Below are 17,815 nucleotides of genomic sequence, written 5' to 3'. Positions count from 1 at the left end.
AGAGAGAACTTACTCCAGCTGTGCAGAAGGAAGCCCAGCTTTGGCTACAAAAACTCAATTTTCTACTATCATCCCTGGTTTCATGTGCTAGGGTGGTGCATTCACAAACCACAACAAACTGGCATACTGTCCATTACCAAAGCCAGATCTATCTCCACCAGATCCAAGTTCTCCAGCTGCACAACGCAAACCTTCTGGCTGGACAGATACGTGTTTTGTTCATGTAATTGAAGACCTTTTAATGCTGCTAAGAAGGTTTAGGGCTTAGATTCCAACAGCAGCAAGAACAGTGGCATGCTTCATCACTGCTGTGTGCACACAGCTATAGAATGTAATGAAACTGTATTTTTGCTCCTTTTTGCTTTTTTGTAAGTTGCAAAATGATGTACCACCCAGGTGAAAGATTTGTGTAAACCACCATTGAATTGCATGAAAGTGTAGCCAACCCCACATCTGTCCATTGACTGGAATCTCATGTTGGACAAAAGCAAGCGCTTTGTTCAAGTCAGACTAGTTCATCCAGACCATATTTTCTACTAAGGTCTGAACTAAGTAGAACCGGACATTGGCATAATCTAAAAGTAATGCTGGCAGTTTTTCAACACTGTATTGTTAATTGCCCAGTAATCTGTCCAATTTTACCCATGACTTTTGCATTAGTCACACTTGCAAAATGTTGCTTTATATGCCATTGCTGGGTTTAATTGAATTCAGGTCTGTAAAGTTTGGATACTTGCTGATGACTGCTAAAATACCACTTCCTAGTTAGTGGAAAGCAAGTCTGAAGTGTAGTTTTTAGTAAATACTGAAGCTATTCTGATGTTTTCTCAGATGTCATATTGCCTTGATACCACACGTCTTGTTAATCAACCAATTTGATGATGCATCTTACAGTATCTTGTGACACCACAAATCCCAGTTGAATTGCATGAATATATAGCTAACAGTAACTCTACATCTGTCCATTGGTCGTGATCTCATGTTGACTGAGCACTTTGTTCAAGTCAAACTAGTTCTTCCTTCTGAACAGACCAAGTCTACAAATTCTCTTTAAAGTTCGGACACTTACTATCTGATTGTTATGTGCTAAAATTGCAAGTATTTCTTTGTTACTGAAAGAAAGTCTGAAGTAGAGTTTGATTAAGTCATCCAAATCCGGCATTGTTGTGAGCAGCAAAACTGATGTAATCTCTTAATTTTGGACACTTTTTACTGATTGTTATTGCACAGGCACTATACAATGCAGTCTGATAATTTTGAGTTCTTACATTACACACCTTGTGGATCAACCAATTTGATAATAGCAATGCCAAAGGGCTGTAATTGTTCAGTCATCCTTGTGCCAAATTCTTATGTTCTCAGGTGTCGTGTTAATCTTAATTCAACACCAGAAAGTATTTCCTTGTTACTAAAAGCAAGTCTGGAGTATAGCTTTAGTATAGCTGTATGCACGTCTTCTTAAGCATTAACACTTGCCTTAATTCTACACCATGTTTATGGATGACTCTTGAGGTATTTTGTGATACCACAGACCCTGGTTGAATAGCCAATGTTGCCTGTTAAGTGTTCATGATCTTTTACATTAGGTCACTGATGTATGATGATAAAGAGGCTATATGAGACTATCTAAGGCTAAACATGTTTTACTCATGCAGGGACTGCCTTTAGCTCATGAGCATCGCTTTAGTTGAGATCTCTTGTAAAGCCTCTTTAACAGTAAAAATGTTAAATGTTACTTTTAACATTGAAATGTTAGTTTAAAAAGTCGAGCCATTCTGGTTATATGCTCTTTACAGACCAGCCTATCTGGTTATGAGATTTAACCATCTTATTGTTGGTATTACCAAGAAAATGTTTTTTTTTATATAAACTTTTAATGTGAATAAAATATTACTTCTTCCACCACATTTGTATTCAGGTCTTCAGTTGAATGTTGATCTAATGTTGATCAAGCTCCCTATCCATATGGGTAAAAAGTGATGGGGTAAATAAGGTTTAAAATACAGTTGTTCGAGAATGTTACAAAGCATTTTATAGTCATTCATATTGGACACAAATGTGAGAAAGTCAGTCAGCTGGCATTAAAAACAATTGTGAAAGAAGTGTGTGGACAATTTACACGAGTGAAATGCACACTGCATTGCATGGGCATTCTGAGAATAGGGCTCTGAAATTACCAATAACTGACTCATTTAAAGGTGCAGTAAATTATTTCACCAGTACCAGGTGCCAACTAGCCACCGTTAAACAGAGCTAGGGATTTACCTAGAAAGAACAGATTTTAGTGTTAAGGAAAAGTATGAAACCTGAAACGGTTCCACTGAAAGTCTAATAGTAAATGCACAATGGTCATTTTGACCACTCTTAACAAAGACTTGGGGCAGTAATACAAAAACTTGTTCTTGAAAAGTGGGAAAGAAAAATACGACATGAAAATGATGTTGCTGAGGGTCAAGCATTTCTGAGGAATACATGGAATATCAAGGCCTAAAATTTTTATTGATACATTTTTGACAAAATAAAATAACTTACAATACCATGGTGGGTTGTTTTTAACCATCTCATGTTTAAGATGATGATGATGTTTAAGTCCTTTCACTGCTTAAGAGCTTTAGAACCCAACTTATTCCTCAATTAATTTTCCTTACTACATATAGTACTTAATACATTCATTTGTCCCCACTTTTTTTGCAGCAGAATCTTTCTTTAAAAAAAAACATTTGACTGATTACCTTTTATTAAAATGTAGCTACAATTTTGCTATGGGGGGTCTTGAGTTGTAGTTTTCTTCTTTCAAACTTCACCTCAACTTTTCCTTATTAGCTTGGTTGGAACCAGACCAGATTTCTGAATCACAGACAGTTCAGATATACTACCCCTACTGTCTCAAAATTGTTTAGTTATGTTTTAATACTCATGAATAATCACACTGATGAATAGCAAACCTTAGATTACATTACTGTCTCCACCATAGCAGTGGACAGTTCTCTGAAGATTTATTTAGAGTTACTGGTCTTGATGTCCTTAATGTCCTTAGATGCCTTGATGTCCTTAGAAGTATCACAAGTATCCAATTGTTGAAAAAATACAACCAACTGACAGCAATGCTGAATTGTTTGGTTGGGACAAGGGAAGCACATACAGTTCAGGCCACCCCAACTGTCTTCACCATGGCTTTGGACATGGCCCTTAGGTCCCTGAGGATCAAGTTGGAGTAACTGGTCCTCACTTTCTGGATGTCTTTTGTGATCCAAAATGTGTAGGTTGAAAGGAGAGGTGATGACAAGTGGAGAGTGGGGAGAAAAGAGGAGGGCCAATACCTTAGAGAAAAACAGATCCAGATATTTTAAAAATCTACCACATAAAACATGAGTTTAGTAGCTTGTTATTATCCAGAAAGACTATAGGAATAAAGGTGACTACAGAAAACACAGTTAACAGGGAGCTAGTCAAATTATGCTGAAAAAAATATGCACACGTCTGGCAACAAAAGAATTATATAGAAAAACAGACAAGTTTATATTGTCATTTACTGGTTGACGGGTTTACACCTTTTATGACCTTTGTAATATCTTTTATGTATTCTGTTCCTCTTTACTGTATTTTATACTGCCACTTTGTTTACATCTCATACCCCGCCACAGTATTTTGAGTTTTGCAGTATTGCATAATGTGTCATAAGTACCTGCACACATTTCACTTCCTATTTAATTTGGATAGTCCAAACAAGGGTTAGCTTTGTCTGATGAAGACATACTTATGTTTTATATTTACTCCATAGAAGGTAGATGGGAACTCACCTCAACACACCTGTGACCTTAACTCAGGGAATGTCATATCCTAAAAAGCAGACAGACATATAGTACATACACATAGTGTACAGAAGAGTTAGATGGTCCTTAGAAAGATGATTCAATACTTAGATAAGATTAATTATATAATTAATTAGATTAAAACTCCATATATTTTGGGACAAACATTTTTTTTTTCTTTATTGGGCTCTATACTGGTTATGTTCTCAGATGATGTTCTGTCAGGCCTGCAATGCAGTCACCTTGAGTTCCTGCTGTCTGATAACAAATCCAAAATTTTGGATTATAGAGCCAAATTGTCCCAAAAAATACAGAGCTCATTGTATGTATATACTGTATGTGTGCATGCTCATGATTGTTTGTGTTCAGGTTATTGTATAATTACATTTGTAAATGTTCAACTTCCTGTTGAGAAACTCAGCTATGCATTGACATAAACAGTACAATATTTAGTACTGTTGTACAGTACAACAGTGGTATTGAACATGCTTTACAACAGTATTGTGTGGGAGTACCAGACCTGATGGACATGTTGGCAGCTCCTCTCCCCACCCTGCCACCAGAGGTTCCATGGCACTGCCCTGGTCCAGACCTCCTCCTGTTCATGCTCCGCACTGGCCAGGGACCAGTTGCTCAGCTTGTCCTTATGTTCCAAGTTAGTTAGTGCCTGCAATTCACAACAGCCAATTTAGAACAACCAGGGATATTTTAAAATCCATTTTGGTATAATTTTTCCTCAAATGACTCTTTATTTGGTGGCAAATCGTACCTACTTTATTCCTATTGTGACCACTCCATCCAGCAGTGGGCACAGTTGATGGTCAGTCACCTCCGTGGCTGGCCCCATACAACTCCCAACTGTTATTCCGTTCCGCTGGGCCATGTGACATCATCACGGGACTCATGCCGGCACCGCAGTGATTGGTGTCTACAGCACGACCACAGGTGACATGGTGCTACCGTAGCCTGAGGTGTAGTTGGGTCCCCCGGCATCTGCAGCCCCTGCCTGTGTAGGGGCGGCTGCCGTGCAGCAAGGTATAGTGTGCAGCAAGAGTGTTCTTGTCCGTGGTGTAGCTCTTGTCCTTGTAGCTGCTCATCAATCTACAGCTGCTCCAACCTCAGCTGCTCCACCTTCGGTAGAGCATGGAGACAGCAATCAGCGTTGCATGCACGCACACACACACACAAACACATATACCTCACAGCACCTCACACTCCTGCAGGTCCATCATCTCCCATCCCACCAAAATATGGATAGAGGAAACCTGATTCTAGTTCAGCACACCAATTCTGTGACACTTTATGAAAACGGGCCCAGGGAAACCCCTACAAGTTACAATGTCATGGAAATAATAAACTCGTAAAAGGAATGGAGTTGGGGGTGGGGACGACTTTGACGGGACCATCCAAACATTTTCCACCTACCTCTGTATAAATTCTGAATGTGCTGCTCTCCTCGTCCAGTTCAATGTCTGTGTTTTCTGGCCAGCTGAATGTTGCTGCCGTGGCTCCCAATGGCAAGGCCCATCAGGTCCTTCTTGACTGTGAGCTCCTCTTGGAAGTCTGAGGCCAGTTGCTTTGTACTCTGAAAAGTGTTGCATCATTTTGATTAAGTGTACTTTCATTTTATTTGTCGTAAAGGTTCACTCAAAACATGAAAAAACACTTGAAATTACTGGAGTCAAGCTCTAAAACTAAAAAATAAAAAGCTTTTGAAATGTCTGGACAATAAAGGCCTTTTAGAAGGACCGCACTGACTTTTGCTTCATGATACATCAATCATAACACAATATTCAGCTTTATCAAGTATCATATCAGCATTTTTGCTTCAAATGCTGCAGTGTTTTTTACATAAATTTGTTGTAATAGAAATGGGTGTTATAAAATATGTAAAGTATGTAATAAATGAGCCTAGTGTTTAATAACAATCTAACTGAAATAATGTTAAAGATTATAATAATAATAACCATATTGTATTTATTATTATTATTATTATTATTATCATCATCATTATTACGAGCTAAAAGGCTAAACTGATCCTCTATCAGCACTCTTAATTTACATTATACCAGTAAATATGGGCAACACTCTTGAGTACAGAGATGGTGGAGAGAGTGATGAGGACTTACCAGCATAACCAACTGGCTTGTTTCAGGGCTGTAGACTACCCAACTGGATCCAACTGCCTTCTTTAAGTCCTTGTGTGCCTGCTCACTTTCATATCTGACAAACACAAACCAGTAGTCTTGTATAGATGACAAAGTAAAAGCAGATGAAAAAATAAATCAATTAATGAATATGCATCAGTATCAACTTCAACTGTGAAAATGAATGGGTGACTGAACATACGCTGCTGTCAGATCGTTGGTAACATGGACAATGCATTGGAAGAAGGTGCTCTTCATCATGGCTTCGTCCAGGCTGACTGGCCGGAGGCGTTTGAAGGTTTCAGTGTAGATGGCATCACAGGCGGCATACTCAATCACACTGAACTGTGAAAGATGACAAAATAAAAAGAGTTGGCATTTTGTTTGCTTGCACCCAAAATGCATTAATCTGGAACAGTTGTCTTACTTTACATTCTTACATTAGCTGCAGCACAGCAACACTTGTCCATAGAGTACTTACAAGATAAGACAACTACTACTGAATTATGTGACTGGGGTAAACTGCATGTTTTCCTTTGTATTTAGTAAAAATTGGATTTGTACCATTGATCAAATATTTTGCTGTATTTCCTCTCTTAACATGATGTACAGATCAGCTGCAGCAAGTGGATCTGCTGGAGCATCCCATCCATTCTCCTCCATCAGTAGACAACACAGTTCAAAAACAGTTTCATCGCACGGAAACTGGCCTTTGGGAGTACACTCTTCCTTACACAAAGTGACCTCCTCCATGACAATAGGTTTGACTCTATCCTCAGCACTGTGCAACTCTGGGAATGAGTACATCACAACTGGCCGACCCGACGCCGCGTCATCACTTGATCTTTGTCTGATTTTGTGTGAATTCCATGTGTTGACGACTTCATCAAGTTCATCCTGCATAAAAAGAAGCACAGTAAATACAGACTACAAACGTGTGAAATAGGTCTTGTACTACGTAACTGCTGCCTGTCTTAATTGAGGCCTAGGGTGCTGCGTTGTCATTGTATGCCCCCATCAGCTAAGTCAATAGTGAACAGACACAGCACGCATTTTCGTTAACGTCAACAATAATCAATGTAAAACTAAGCAGCAATAAGACAATAGCACTTCCACCAAACAGCATATGCACACAGAACTGTGCTGCACTGATAGCCTAATACTTTACAGTCAGTGCGCTGTGATTCCGCATTTCCAATACAACCTACAGCAACTTCTGTGGCTTGGCAAAGAAGTGCAGCCTCTAGTAGGAGCACCAACCTGCATCGGACTGGTTTCATGAGGGGATCACCTTGTCTCGCCATCAGTTGGACAACAATAATATATTTAATCTAGTTTCAGTAATGAAAGAATACAAATTACATTAGGAAATATTTAAGATGATGGCAATTTTAGAGAACCACCCAAATGTATACTTGTATTGCTTTCAGGGGAGCTCTGGTCTCTTTCAGGGGAGCTGGCTCCCCAGTATTTCAAACCATGTATAAGATGCATGCTGCCCTGCACCACCAGGCCTGCTATGTGACAATAAAAACAAATGTGCCCCATGCACCTATCCTGAGAAAGGTGGAGTTGGTCCCATTGGTATAATGAATAAAATTGAATGCCATCAAAGTATTAAAAAGGAAATAATGTTCACGTGACTTTGGCTTGTAGAGCACCTTGAGATTTTCTATGTAAAACAAAAAGCACTATAGAAAAATGTACAAAGAATATTTTTATAATACTTAATTATTATTATTATTATAATTTATAATATTATTATTAACACTATTGTATTATTATTACTTATACTACTTTTATTACTGACTCATTTCAGAAGGCAAGGAAAGATTTTTACCTGAACAAGATTAAGGAAACAGAATTGGATAAGACTTTTGTCCAAAAAGTCTCCTGTGAAGTGCCCATCATCCTGGAAAGTTTGAAATAAGTTCATCCAGAACTGTGCACTCTGTTTGCGGAGGGTACCCCACCATCCCTCGATGCGCTGGTTTGCTGTGCTTCTTCCATAAAGGAAACTTCTCTCCCCTGCAAAACTGTCTGTGTGGTTTCTCCGCAAAAACATCTGCATTTCTTCTACACAACCATTTTCCGTGCCCCTGTCTGCACGAATCCTCTCTGGACATCCACCTATGCATGAAACTGTTTTGATAAAGTAACTTGCAACTACTTTAGGATCGCTGTTCGTGGTATAGGCCTCCATCCATAACACATAGCGGCTAAAACCATCTATACAGCCATTGATGGCAATGCCATAGGGCTTTAACTTATCGTAGCTGTCCATGTGCCAAAGCGCATTTGGCCCTCTGCAGCTGTACTGACGTCTTCTCAAGCGTCGTGCTCGTCTTATTTCCACACCTTGTGGATCAACCAATTTGATGATACGTCTTATGGTATCTTGTGACACAACAAATCCCCGTTGAACTGCACGAAGATGTAGCCAACGGTAACCCTGCATCTGTCCATTGGTCATGATCTCATGTTGGACAAAAGCCAGCACTTCGTCCAAGTCAGACTGGTTCCTCCTTCTGAACAGACCAAGTCTTCTACAAATTCTCTTTAAAGTTCGGACACTTATTACTATCTGATTGTTATGTGCTAAAATTGCCAGTATTTCTTTGTTACTGAAAGAAAGTCTGAAGTAGAGTTTGATTAAGTCATCCAAATCCGGCATTGCAGGCATTGTTGTGAGCAGCAAAACTGATGTAATCTATCTAATCATTTTGAGAGGAGACTTTTGCAGAAATTGAAGAGGGCAATTCGGTCTCCATAGGAGGGGATGTAATTTGCCAGAGTTGCATCATCCATCAGCACGATGACGTCGCTGTCAATCTGCACAGAAGAAGAAAGAAAAGACAATCATTTTCTTCAAAGTGCACATTGCATAAATAATGTTAAGGTTAAGCCCCTTAAGTCAGTACTAGTGTCAGTAGGGAAATACTGATCTAAATTTGCAGGAAAGCTTTGTATGCAGGGGTCAGTACAATAATGGAACAAAAAACAAAAATCATGCTTTTTATTTACATGATTCTGCATAGCTTTTCAATAACTGGATCACCGGGGAAACCGGAGAGAATGCCTGACAATTAGGCTACCAGAGGAAGTCTGGTAACTCAGAGTGTATCTGTGATTTCATCCCCGTGCTGATCAACGTCAATAACCTACTGCTTTTCAGTGAGGTAACGTACAGCACGATGTTTGTGATTCTGACATTATAAATACTTTGCACAGTAGCTCTATTCTGGACTCTGAAATGATACGCACCTCACATTTATAGGGGAAATAAAGTATACATGCCGTCCAGCTATTAAAATCATAATATACTAGATTACATTACCAACATTGTCCTGCTGTTCTAATCCCCTTCAGACAGCCGAGCAGGATAATATTCCTGTGGTGATAAGGTAAAATTGACTATGGCCAGACCCCCTGCGGTAACACTAATACAGTCCCGAGAGGGGGAATACCGTGGACAGTGTCAGCCGGAGAAAAAGAACCATAGGGCGTCTGGTCAACCGATTATCGGTAGCTGGCTACTTTGCCAAGATTCTCCAGGCATTGTACTCTAACCACTAACCTCTACACTACTGTTACATGCACAACATTAGTTCGCAGTAATGTTAGCTAACAAACGTGCTACTAGCTAACCCGTGTCTGCATTTCACATCCTTCATATCCGTAGCCTTTTCTTTGTTTTTACAAACGCCAGGCACCAAACCAACACATATTTCTTTTTCACTCACCTTTTGCTCTTCCATTAATGAAATGGCTTCCTCTGGGACCCTTCGAACACGCAAAAACTCGCTTAAATCCGACATTTTCGGTCAGCGTGTGGTTCCCCTCCTGCATGACGCAAAGTGACTCTCTCACTGAAGTTCGTTCCTTAACCAGAATTCTGACTTTAAAGTCAGAATTCTGAGTTTAAAGTCAGAATTCTGAGATTAAAGTCAGAATTCTGACTTTAATCTCAGAATTCTGACTTTAAACTCAGAATAAAGTCAGAATTCTGAGTTTAAACTCAGAATTCTGAGAATAAAGTCAGAATTCTGACATTAAAGTCAGAATTCTGACTTTATTCTCAGAAGGGTTAGATTAAAGTTTAGATTAAATTTAATCTAAAATTTAGATTAAATTCTGAGATTAAAGTCAGAATTCTGAGAATAAAGTCAGAATTCTGAGAATAAAGTCAGAATTCTGAGATTAAAGTCAGAATTCTGACTTTATTCTCAGAATTCTGAGATTAAAGTCAGAATTCTGACTTTAATCTCAGAATTCTGACTTTATTCTCAGAATTCTGACTTTAAACTCAGAACTCAAATAAATTTTTCACATGTGGCCCTAATCCTCTTCCGTACATATGCATGTACCCACAATAAAAACAAATAAAACAAAAAATCAGGGATGTGATTTTTCCGGATTACTCCGTAATTCCGGATTTTCCAACCAAAAAATGCGACCCACGTGAATCATGCAAATCCGTGACTCACAAGGACGTGCACAAGGCTGGGCTAAAGTTGCCCGAGCAACAGCCCATTTGCCCTCTTTGGCTGAGCTGCCCCTCTGGAGGGAAAAAAATATATATTTTTGCTGTTGTGGCTGCATAAATACGAGTAGCCCATAATTGTTAAAGTTAGACCAAATTAAATCGCCATATCATCCAAACTTTTATTACTTTTTGATAGGCATGCCTCCGCAGGACACAGAGATGGGGCGGCCCAGATCACGTCACGTTAGCGATGCCCTATGCCCCCTGTCATGTGACACTGTGGTATTGTTGCCCCTGTGTGAGGGCTCCGGGTGAGTCTTTTGAAGTTGTGGAGATGATTAACTACGATGGTAACGTTATATAACCAATGGGATGCCCTGTGAATAAAAATCTCCACATATGCTTCCGAACAATGTGCAGCTTGTCACGTTTGCATCATGTCACGCAATATTGCCTTATATTATGCTATCACATGAACCAATCTTAGCTAGCTAGCTAGCTGGCTAATATATAGGCAGCAGGCTACATGCAAGATAACTCCTCAGTTATGACCATTACATTAAGTGTGCGTTCTGTAGAGATACGGGGATCTGACGGTTTTGACTGTTGAATTATGCTAGATTAGATATTACAGTCAATATGAAGCTACGTGTCGTGTGCGAACAGACCAACCTAACGCCACGTTAGCTTCTTTCTAGCTTGTGACATTAGCTGCTAGCTATGTTCTTGAACATGCTTCATTCAGGTTGTGATGAATTTTCAACCAACAAGCAGATGTAGCTGATAGAAGTCGCCTTATTTTTCGTTATGAGATAACTTGTAATGTTCAAATTGGTTAAAATGTAATGCATGTTTTTTTTTTAGGGTGTTTTCACACTTGGTCCCTTTCAGCCCTCCAAACGAACTCAGAGCGATTAGTCAGCATTTTTTGCGCATATGTGAACACTCCAAAAGAACTCAGACCCCTCTGAAACGAACTGTACTCAGACCTCCTCGGGAGGTGGTCTGAGTACGGTTCGCTTCAAGTCCGCGTTGTGGTTCGCTTAACCTGTGCATTGTGAACACAAAGCGCTCCAGGTTCGCTTCGCCCTTTGCCATTGTATTTTAGCCCTCTAGGCTTGCCGTAGACAGATCATATATTGCACTGGAACGCTCGAAAAAACAAATAGACGGAACCATGGCTGCTGGTAACGCTAGCAAGACTAGTGGACGAGGAGTAGTTTGGTCCGAGGAAGAAACTACTGCACTTATCCAGATATGGAACGAAGAACACATCAAACGGCAGCTGTCTACAATGCACAGAAACGCTAAGGTTTTCCTCCAATTTTCAGTTCATATGAAAGCGAGGGGCTTCATTAGGACCGCACTGCAGTGCCGCGTCAAAGTAAAAAAACTATGTCAAAAGTACTTTACCACACGCGATAAAATGAGAAAAAGCGGAGAATCCTCTAACATAAAAGACACATGCCCCTTTTACGACAAACTGGACAGTATTCTGTGTGGAAGCGCCTGTGCCAACCCTAAAAATGTCATTGAAGGGGGACCAGCAGAGTGATATTTGATATTCCGTCGTTTTGATGGTATTGGCTTCCAAAGTTTGGTCAAATGTTCCTTCTTGTCCCTACCACCCTAGCAACCACTGGTAACACCCTAGCAACCACCTAGCAAAAGCCTAGCAATCACCTAGGAACACCCTAGCAACCACTGGCGAAACCCTACCCGCAGTGATATTATCTATCTATCTATCTATCTCTCTATCTCTCTCTCTCTCCAAATGTAATTAAACATACAATTGATTATGTCAAAGATTTTGTGATAATCAAGGATGATGGTAAAAGTAATAAATGAATAGCAAATAAGTAATAACAGTAGGCTAATAATAATACATAACAGTAAATACATACATAGCAGTAAAGGTCTGAGCTCCAGAGGAACTATAGTGTGAACAGAAAGAGGACTGAGGCCCCATCAGAGCTGAAGTGGACCAGAAAGAGAACTGAGTCCTCTTTCAAATAAACTGACAATGTGAACGCAAAAAGAACTGAGTCCCTTTTCTGTTGGTCCACTTTAAGAGGACTGAGTTTGGTTCGTTTAAAAAGGACTATATGTGAAAACACCCTTAATGTAATGTTAATTTTGGGTGCTTACAGTAGGCTACAATGCCTTCCAAAAGGAGGAGACTACAGCAGAGAGAGAAAGAGCTGAGGGAGGCAGCTAAGGGGAGTGCAAGTTTGCAGAGCTGGATAGCCTACAGACTACCAGCAGGCCAGCAGGTGAAGCATTATGATAGAAATGTCAAGCAACCATTTCCTACATAATTAATTTAATGTGAAGTAGGCCTATTTTCTCAGAAGCATTTTTTTTCAAGTTGGAGTAGGCTAATTGTCAGGGATCAGGGTGGACCCAAGCGCAGAATGAGGCAGGAGACAAGGCTCGAGAAACAAACAAAGGTTTTACTAGGTAGTCACAGCAGGCGAGGAACACCGAACATAGGTCAAGACTACTCTAGGGAAACAAAGCCTAGGTTAACAAAGACAAACGAACCAGCAAACAAAGGCGGGTGGCTGAGACATAAATACAGAACTAATAATCCAACTAAACAAGGGACAGCTGGTGACTGGCGGGAAACAGGGAGAGCTGATTGGCTGGGGAAAACACAGAGAGCAGGGCAGGGCTAACGAGGGTTGATGCAGGGCAGGTGTGGAGGGAAGGAGCACAGAAGGGAGGAAAGTCCGAGGGCATCTGGTGGACAGGTGGAGAATGGCATCTGAGGGACACAGATGCCAGAGTGTGACACTAATAACTAACTAAAAACGAATATTTCAATCGATGATAAATGCACAGTATATTATATCTGTGCATAGTATTGTTTTAACATAATGTTAAAGAGAGTGCTTTTCTGTAGGGGGCTAACCCCAAAAGCTCCAGTTCAGAGAGTGTTGGAGAGCCTGGTGATCAAGTAAAATACTTCTAATAGCTATAGTGAAATATGGGATTTTAAGGCCAGAAAATATGTTCATGAAATCCTATGACATTTTGTAATTGTTCTGTATTCTAGTACATATTTTTACATACAAAACTAGATATAGACTACTCCAGTCTAATTCCTGGGCTTCACCAGGAATCATTGAGTCAAGCCACTGTCAGCATCACATCCATGAAAATTCAACTGGCTACACTAAAGTGTTTAGTTGTCTTAGTGCATTTTTTGCAGTGAGAAGTATATATAAGGTACTTGCTATTTTAAATAGTAGTTCTACCATGCCCAAGCAATTTTGAATGGAAAATGGTATTCTTAATTCTGATTCTAATAATGTTGCTGAGCAACAGGAGACACATCAGACAGGTACATATGAGGATGGTAATGGCTGACTGTGAGAGAGTTACTATAAAAGGGCCATGCCAGTAAGAGTGGGATAAAGAGAAAGATAAATGCTGTGGACAATGGTATTCTTAAAGGTACATTATGGAACTTATGCAGAATTATACTAAAACGTTTCTTTCGGAGACAGCTCCATCTCCGAACAAAGTTACTCACAAGCAACAAGTAGACTTATTTTTACCTCTGGTTCAGAATCTGAAAGTGTGTCACATTCCGGGGCATTACATTGTTTTACATGGAGGGCAAGAAGCTGCAAAGGCATAACTTTAAAGCAATTCTTGCATTCAGCCTTTGACATGAGTGAAAACTCCTGGGCATCGTAGGGAAGAGGTGCTAGATCAAATTCTTCCTGTAAAGGAACAATGTACAGCGTGGTTTTCCCCCCTCCAGAGGCACTTCTGATCGTACTTCCCGTGTATCCCTCTGATTCTGGGGGTACTACAGATAAATGGTGCCTTCCATTTCCGCCTGTTGAAAAATTACAAAAGTTAGCGGAAATATTTCACAGCAGGTTCAAACTATAATTCCATTACAAGATGCATATGAGTTTTTTTTTTTTTTTTTATACCGGCTGCTTTGTACAGAAGCCATCCTCCAGTGGATGTTTTCATCTTTGGATATGCACTTTCAAACAAGCTGGAGACCTAAAATGTAAGTCTGTATTATGAATTTTCAGCAGTTTCTTTAATTTTGTGTGATAGACAAAGACAGTTGCTTGATGAGAGGGTGTGTCAGAGAAAGAAAGATAGATCACCTCTGAATGAGTCATGTCTTCAGGCATGGAAAGAGTTCTTTTCCCCAAACCAGCCTGCATGTGCTGTAGGTCCTGAACTGGTGAGGGGGTTGTGTCACAATTTTTGTGAAGAAGAAAAACTGTAAAATGAAATGGGTTCCACTGTTTGGCTACCTTTGCTGGCTTATTAAAGCTTATTGAGCTTCGCTTTGACCCCCGCCTAAAAAATCCAGGGAAAGACCTGCAAAAAATGTTTTACAGTAAATAAACAGTACTGTACAGTATGTTCCAATAATGAAAATGAGTTGTAAAAAATAAGATGGGATTTTTTGAGAACTATTACAATAATACAATGTTATACTCTTATACTAGAGTCACTGGTGTTACATACATAGTGTTTATTAATCATGATTTCAAATGTTAGACCTGGCCATTTCTTGATCCATGCTCGGGCGCTGCCCCGAACTCTGTCCCTGACTCTTATCTGTGCTGGCCTTGCCCAATGACTGGTTCAAAATTGAAAGTATGTTCTGTACAGCTGCTGTGGCAGCCTCAGCACCAGGGGTAGAACCTTGCTGGAGAGTGAAGATGAACCACTTTAGCAGTGCTAACATTGCACCTTATGTGTCAACCTCTGTAGATAGTAGACATTATATTCACAGCTTCTAAATTGTACAAATTCACCAGTACCCTTATAAAGCATTGTGTATTATCAGATCAATAGCAACCACAACAATTTGTCGTTTAATATTATTTACTGTAATATATTCCTGAATGTTGTTTGTCAATGTTTTAATGCACTCCCACTGAACTGCAGGTGATGTTGGTGAGACAAGTCTAGGGATAGGTGTCAAGAAACTGTTATTTATTGGCACCAGTACCTGACTGGTATTGACACCGATAAACTATTTTAAATAACGCTAAAATTTGGTAGCTTGGACAAACCAACCACACAAACTACACCAGAGAGCAAGTCATACATTTATTTTGCTTGCTTTTGTTCAGTTCTTAACTCGGATCATAGACGCAAACTTATAGCGTTAGTGACATTGTGATGTATTAGCTGAATCATAATCTGTTATAATAGACCATATACAGTACTGGCCTACCTGGGACTGCATTGTAGGTCTGTGTTACATTGTTCTACAGAGAGAAGAAGATGACAGTTAAGATACCAATGGGACAGCTCCATTGGGTAACGCCTCACTCAGCCTCCACTGATTCCCATGGCAAATTAGCGTGCTTTTTAACAAAAGCTATCATCGCATGCACTTACATATCTAACCAGAAATGAAAACAGGCCGGTACGGTCAGGCACACGTGTCCATTTGCGCGTGCGCCCGTTCACGCACACACACACACGCACGCACACACACACACACACAGTACACTAACAGTTAGGCTACTTAGCTAGCAATCATTATAGATAGCAAGTTAGCTAACTTTAATTAGATAAAAGCTAACTTACATAGCAAAGCTTAGCTTTATTTCTAACTTAACACAACAAAACAAAACAACAAAACGTCTAGTAAAGCACAGACAACATATATGATCAATACTTACACTTTATTAATCTTGTAGGAATCCAGTAAAGTTAGCTAGTGGGTAGTGAATGCCCAGTGCTGCTGTTTAGGGTGTCTTTAACCGAAACTCACGCTTGCTGCACTGAACAACGTCCGGGGCACTGAGCTGTCACTCAAAAACTCATTAGCCAATGGGGATGCACCCCTGAAAAAAACCCTGCCCACGCGAGAGGTTTGTGTCAGAACTGCAAACAAAAAGTCAGGCAGCATAAACGAGAGAGCTGGCAGCGTAACCGCAAAGCAGACAGTGATTGCAAAAGTCTGATCAGTGAGAAAGAAGCAGAGGGAACTGTAAACAAAAGTACACAAATAATTTGTTTGGAAGTTATGTTTTACTTTTGAGATTACATTTTTTTTGCTTCAGTGAGTTTTATTCTCTCTCAAATTCTTATTTTTGTTTGATATTTAAGAAGTTTTGTTTGATTATATTGACACAAATCTGATTCCATACAGAAACACCTCAAATCATCTGTGGAGAAGTTGTCGGTGCAACCATAGAGATATAACACTAGAGAGGACATTACGTCATAGACTGTGGGATAACCGTCCGCCATCTTACCTGGGTACAGTTTACCAGCAACTACAACAGCTGTCTATGGAAAGCAACCATGGCTGTCACTTGTGCAGCACCTTATTGCTGCACTAAAAGGACCAACGCGACCCGAGAGGCTGGCATCACTTTCCACACGTCAGTACAGAGTAGAAAGGAGAGAATATTTTATATACTAGCCTATATAACACAGGCAACTACAAAAACTACAAAATGCTAGCTGTTAACCTAGTAGTCAGTTGCCAACGGACAAGAATTCTATATGAAATCGCTGATATCTATCGGTAATCTAACGTTAGCTAGACGCTACATTTCAACTTTGAAACCGGCTAGATCGCTGCTGCTACAATACAAACCAATACAAACCGTTTCTGAAAACAATTAGCACACGGTATGTGATATTATGTATGTACACAGCTGCTTTCATAACTAAGGGAGGTAACTAACAACTAGCTAAACATTTTCCCATCAGAGATGGATAGCAGTTGATTCCATAATGTAAGTGTAACGGTACAGCTTCCTTCAACAAGGAGACATTTGCTAGTTAAGTTTAAGTCAGGGTTAGTGATGAATTCCATTTAGAAGCTACCAGACAAAATTATCTGGCAAGCTGCATAATTATGCACAAACGGCAACGCAAAGTCAAAGCAGAGTCTGCCGTGAAAAGAAAAGCTTTATGCATAGGAGATAACATTGCCCAAGCTGCACATCACAATAAGTTACCGCCAGTTAACTTTAGATACCAACCGATCCTTGCCTAACCAAGACCCACACCAGCAATACATTATTCATTATGTTTAACGCACAATTATCCACGATTCCAACCCATCATATAAGCAGCAGGGTCTCCGTGTGACAGGCTAACATGAGCTAACTTACCTCATGCCGTGGCGTTTCCTGATATTCCTTTCAGTAAAGCATAGCAAAATCAGTACAGTAATCCACATTCTTTCTCTGCTTGACTCAGGAACAAAAGGTCAAAAATTCTGTTCCTAAAATTAATCTCTCTTCACTACCTTCCTCAGCATCCCGCTAGAGTTCAAGTAATATCAGCGACTGATGACAACAATTGTAGCACATGCTATGGTCACAGCCACCCTGATTCCGCAATTTGATTGGTGT

General features: G+C 39.9%; 1 long non-coding RNA gene across 1 annotated transcript; it reads right to left on the bottom strand.

Annotated features, from left to right (window-relative positions):
* Positions 1 to 3,015: 3,015 nt before the first annotated feature.
* LOC144542646 (uncharacterized) lies at positions 3,016 to 4,936 on the bottom strand. Its single transcript, XR_013507349.1, has 4 exons — positions 4,586 to 4,936; positions 4,333 to 4,479; positions 3,801 to 3,840; positions 3,016 to 3,320 (listed from the first exon to the last, which is right to left on the bottom strand). It is a non-coding gene; the product is annotated as an uncharacterized LOC144542646 (long non-coding RNA).
* Between the last annotated feature and the right edge of the window lie 12,879 nt (positions 4,937 to 17,815).

The sequence above is a fragment of the Centroberyx gerrardi genome, chromosome 17 (genome assembly GCF_048128805.1).
Source record: "Centroberyx gerrardi isolate f3 chromosome 17, fCenGer3.hap1.cur.20231027, whole genome shotgun sequence".
NCBI lineage: Eukaryota > Metazoa > Chordata > Actinopteri > Beryciformes > Berycidae > Centroberyx > Centroberyx gerrardi.
This window is presented reverse-complemented; position numbering and strand designations above follow the sequence as displayed.